Source organism: Schistosoma mansoni, chromosome 5 (assembly GCF_000237925.1).
Source record: "Schistosoma mansoni strain Puerto Rico chromosome 5, complete genome".
Classification (NCBI taxonomy): Eukaryota; Metazoa; Platyhelminthes; class Trematoda; order Strigeidida; family Schistosomatidae; genus Schistosoma; species Schistosoma mansoni.
In genome coordinates this window covers 2542534-2548575 of record NC_031499.1, presented here as the reverse complement: position 1 = coordinate 2548575, position 6042 = coordinate 2542534, and positions in this window count along the sequence as shown.

Here is a 6042-nt window from a genome sequence, read left to right as displayed (position 1 = left end):
GAAATATAGTAATACAAGTTCAAAAGGCACAAATAACAATCCTAATAAAATATCTTGGATTGGTACTGTGGTTTTACTCTACCGTCAAGGTACAACAGATGAATTACAAAGGATATTAAAAGCTTACGAAATTGAAGTTTTTATAAGACAACTTACATTTTAAGAAACGTTAAAATTCCGTTTACTTCCACTCAAAATGGTGTCTACAGATTATGGTGTGTCGATTGTGATACGTTCTATATTAGAGAGTAACCCCACGAGATCTCGACTGGTTTCAAGGAACACCTAAGTCACACAAAACAACCCTTTTAATAATCCTGTAGAATCGGACAATTTACAGGTTAAATCAGCAGTAGCAGTACGTGCTATTTTCAATAATCACCAAATTTATATTAGAAATGTCGGAATAATTCACAAAGGTTTTTCCGACTACAAAGAGAGTCACGTAGCTGAAGCTTTTCATATACTGCTGAATCACTCCCCCTGCAATAGGAAGGAGGGCACGAATATTCATCCAACGTGGACTCTTTTTCCAAAGAACCACATTTTACTCCACTTATTTTTCACAAAATCTATGCACACACCCAATTTCAACCTTCTTCTTCATACTACAAATAAATATATTTTTCATACCCACCTTCTGACGTACAAATCCGTACAGTGACAGGTCACGAAAATTCACCCTGATCAGGAATAACTTGACATTACCATACTTAGGTTTCGAATGTGCTAAAAACGTAATGCATGGTTTCCTCTGTACCATTTAAATGTGTATTAACGTTATTCGGTTTGGATTAAGTAAAGTTCTACTGTTTGGGACATAACAAAAAAGATATCTATCATGTGATTTGTTCATTTACTTGTTTCGTACTTTTGACTAGAGCCAATAGTGTTTGTTTATTTTAAATGGAACAGAAATAAGCCCCAACGAATTTCCTTATAAACTATATACACTATATGGTACGGTACACCGGCCTAAGATTTCTCTTAGCTTCTTAGTGAACACACAATCACAGCCCCGTCAAATATGTCATGACTCCACCTATTGACTTCACAGTAAATCAGTATGTAATCACTGAGTATAGTATGATGCTGTTACTTTTCAAATGTAAAACATACAACACTTGAAAAATGGAGCAGGATGACAGTATACAGCAGATCCACAAGCTGCGGCTTGTCTTTATCGCTTACTCAAAATAGAAAATAGAGACATTAGCTCAGGAGGTGCATTCAGTAAGATTTTGATATCAATTTTGAAGGAAAATGTGAACTTACTATGTGTGAAAGTGTTACGTTGTGTTGATGAATGCTATCGGTCTAGAGATTTCCATGACGTATGAACCACTCGAACTTCAAGAAAGTTATCCAAAAATAATTTGAATAAGAAAGCTGAAATCCGTAGATTGTTACAATATTTCAGCACTGGTCATATCGCCAGCGTAGCATTGCTTCGCAACCGGTGAACCTTGATTTATAAAGAAGTGACAATAAAAATAGATATTCGCCCTTTCACTCTCTGATCATGGCCCTCAGGCTCCCTTTTACGATCAAAACAAAAGACATAGATAACACATTGATTGCTGATTTCCGGCTTCTCAATGTATCATCTGCTTTCCCTCACGATATAATGTATCCAAGTCATCTAATAATGTTTTATGGCATATTTTTAACCACAAATCTGAAATATACCGAAAACATCTCTGAAACTGTCTCAGGTTGTCATATGCTTCGGTCTGGAAATCTTTTGGAATGCATGTCTAGTACTCACAACAAATGGACATTCAGTATTAGTCTGACTCTTTAATAGAATAAGGTTATCCATCGTACCGAAAGGAATCACAAACAGGAGGTTGTATTCTTTGAGTACTGTCAATAATATCGTAAATAACATTTAGAAGAGAGCTTGAGGATAGTTAGAAGATCACAGGTCGCTAAAAACAGGTGGCTAAAAACCCCTTACTCTCGTTTCGGCTATTTGATACTCAAAACAAAATGGATTAACACCTTATCATATAAAGCAAGCAAAGACGCCGTATGGAATACACCGACCTGAGTAGCAGTAGCGAAAATTGATAAATCAAAAATGGTTTAGAAAATCAGCGCCGACTCTTGGAGTATCACATAAACTATAGAAATTCAGAACACTTAAAGTTTTTCAGTGACACCGAAAAGCCAGCGGAAAACACACAGGACGATGTGTTTCAACAGCTATTCCTTACAAAGATGACAGAAATGATAATTCTCACTACACTCTGTCAAAAGCGCGAGCCGAAGTTGATTTCATTTCCAGACATTTAGGCAATTTCTCTGTTGCCCTAGACAAACTGTAAACATACTTCGTGCGCTCTTAGAGACCAAAAGCAACCTATGGACGTAGCCTAAATTGACTTTAGCAAAGCTTTTGACAAACTTTCTCACAGACGACTGTTATCTAAGTTAAGAAATGCTGGAGCTAGACGCAATCTATTGATGTGGATAAAAGACTTCTTAGTTGGGCCTCAACAAAGAGTATTGGTGAACTCCAAGTTGTCTAGCCGGGAAATTGTGCTTCATGGGGTGCCTCAGGGTACAGTTTTGGGGTCATTATTCTTCTTGTTGCATGTAGATAACCTTCTTCGTTTCCTTTCATCATCGGTCGTAGTAAATGTGTTGACGATGTCAACATATGAAGTAAGATAAAGGGTTAACATGATAGCTTAGAGCTTCGAAATGACCTGGAGAAATTATCTAAATGATCTCAAACTTGGCTGTCACTGATAAATACTTCCAAGTGCTTTGTGATGCATATCGGTCATCAAGGTACAGATGCTGTAATGTATGCTACTGATATCGACAGATGTGAGTAATATGCATCATCATTCGAAAGTGAAATGCTTGGAGACAGAAGGTTAAGAGAATAAAATAAAAGAGAACGAGAACAAAGAATGGTTGGTGTGGAGATGACAGAATGATGAAGTGTGAGACAATTGACTAATATTTGTAAAAGGAACAGTGAAGTTTGAGACAACTGATCGACATTTTGTAAATTAAGTATTTACTGTTCGGTTCTCAGACTTTATCAATTTTGTGTTCAAATACGCTTAATTATCTCCAATTGTGTTCTCGCTCACTATAATACATACATGATGAGTAACATTGAGCTACCTGTTGTCGAGATACACAATGAATAGGGAGTCATCGCTAGCCAAGACTTAAAAACTACTACACACTGCCGTGTAATAACCACCAAAGGTTTTAGAATCCTATGGTCAATACGTAGGGCCTTTAGCCATGCCAACGCTAAAACTTTCTTGACTTTGTACATAGTATTCGTGCGTCCTAAACTTGGGTAATGCATACAAGCGGCTAGCTCCTGCTTAAAAAAGACAGTAAGCCTTTGGAAAGTTCCAGAAAACAGCGACTAAGCTTGTTCCCGGAATAGATAAGCTTGTGTATGATGTTCGACTCGCTAAACTAAACCTATTCCCATTGTCATATTGAAGAACCAGAGGTGAATTGATTACAGTTTTCAAATTACTTAATGATAAATTTGTATCGGATATGTGATTGAAGCTGCGTCTGTTGACGTATTCAAAATAGGGTTGGATCAACTGAGAGGCCATCATTACTAGGACTAACCTAGGCCAAACTACTGCACATGTAACACCCTCACTCCTGTCCTTCCCAAACTGAAACTATTGAGGATACAACGGATATTCTAGTTTTACAACTAGCAACCAGTAGTATCTTCTATAATCGATTGTTCCCGGCCAGAGGAAATCAGAAGTCAGACGAGAAGAGGTAGGAAAGATATTGTGGGGAGTAGTGTAACGTCGTGTACTATATTACACCAACATAGCTTATTCTAGTTTCTGGACAAGCCAATTCACCTATAACGTTATGAGTCATATTTTGATCTTGTTAATTATTCCCTTATTGACCTTGACTATTTTTTTTATATGAGCGTATGTGTATGCACACTTCTTATCCTACCTATCACATGTCTGTCAATCATTTTAGTCTGACTATAAATGTTGATTAATGCTTGCTCATAGAGAGTTGGCTTACCAGCCATCTCCCACTGCATGCCATTTTCGCTTAGTTCGATTTTATTCGCTTCATCACCCTGATTCCCTGGCCAGATCAATGGGTGTAGAAAATATATGTATTCTAAATCCATTCTCGTATTTGACGTATTTAACTCCGTTGTTCACCAACGAGGAATAAAGTCATTTATTAGATACGAGTATAGACAGAATCAGATTTACGACACAACAGAACTGGTAATCCAGACGTTCGAACACGCAACACAATTGGCGATCCCGACTTACGAACGCGAAAACAGAACTTGATACGTTACCAATATATCGAGGAACCTTTACTATAAGCTGGCTATAGAAACGTAGGAGCAGTGTCCCACGCCGAGTTGAAACGTGATCTGGTACGGATGCATGACCGAAAGCCGTCAGTTAAACACGTCCACTTAAACAACGTGGTCAGCATCCAATATCGAACACTTAGAAAGTTATTGATTTTGGGGAATTATTTACAGCTACACCATACTGTCATAAGAATAACACCATGAATAAATGCCAGGTTTTTAAGACCAGAACGCCTTCATTATACTCCACCAAAGACTTTAGACCTTATTATCATGATGCGAGTCTAAAGAAATTAATGTTTACGCTAGCTAATAACAAGGATATTGATCCTTGTAAAGGTGAAGTTGAGCTTTCAGGGTCGTTGAGCGCACTAGCGTTGAAGTTGTTGTGTCCCAGGGACTTTTACAACTTATGTTTTAGCTATGTAGCATCTCTTTATTCTGAGTGCTTATTTTCCCCAATAATCAACAGTGTGGTACCGAAAATGTCTAAAAGTTAGGGAGAGAGGAAAAAAGCAAATTTATTTAGCTCTACATGACCGCTTCTGGCTCGGCGTATTTCCCAATTAAACAAGGACAGGGAAATAAAGCGGACATTGCCTAACGAAATTTGGTGTTGATGCAGGCGGCGCTGCAACTGAGACTCTCCTTTTTCTCTCACTCTTGAAAAATCATTGGACATTTCTCCTAAATGTTACCCATGTTGCGAAAGTATATAAATTCATACCTTAGTAATCACCAAATTGTATACTTCTCGCCTAGATCTACATCAAAATACTTCACATTTGTTCGATAAGCTGACTATGAATTCCTGGACTTGCACTACAGTGCTGCTGAAATATAATAAGGTCTAATATGTGCAGCGCTTTCCCCCAGTTTAAGAATATATTGATATTTATTAGTGATTTCTCAGTCCTATTGAACTAATTTTTGTCAACGTAGGTGTCGTGAGAAGTTCCATCTATATAAGTACAGATTAATTCCCTTGATTCTTTACCAGGGCTAAGTGGTTATATAAGGGATCTCAAAACACGTCTAAGTGTGTTCACCTCAGAATAAAATAGCGTTGGAAACCAATCGTTTATTCATCATGATTTGTTATGTTCGGGTACACTACATCAGTGTGTTGTCGAGTGAGTCATGTTCCTCTGAACTTGTTCAATCTCTCGTGTGAAGATAACATACAAAACTTATGGATTTAAATCTTCCTAAATTTTCTGTAAATGAAGTTGCTTCGAAGTTTTTCTTTAGAAAGTTGTTAATTGGTATCTTTCTCAAGTTGTACACGAAATTTCATGAACCTGATTGTTTCAGGTGTATAGTTTTTGTATTAGTATTATTACCCCCTATGGACTATACCAAGAAGATTAGGAATCTGGATCGCAATATCACAGAGAGTATATTTAAGTTTCTTAGGGCAGTTAGCGTGTGCATGAAAATGAGATTAAATTGAAATAAGAGTGGATGGAGGACACACTAGGCTGAAGTAGTAATAGTACTGGATTAATACAATAATTAGACCTTATGGTAATAGTGTCGGAATTAGAATTTCACTAGCATAAGATTTCTTGCAATTGTAGTAGGATTATCAATAATTGCATTGTACATGTCCAACCTGGATTGAATCAGAATGTATCCAAGGTCTTCAGATATTTATCTTAAATTTTAATAAGTTAGTAAAA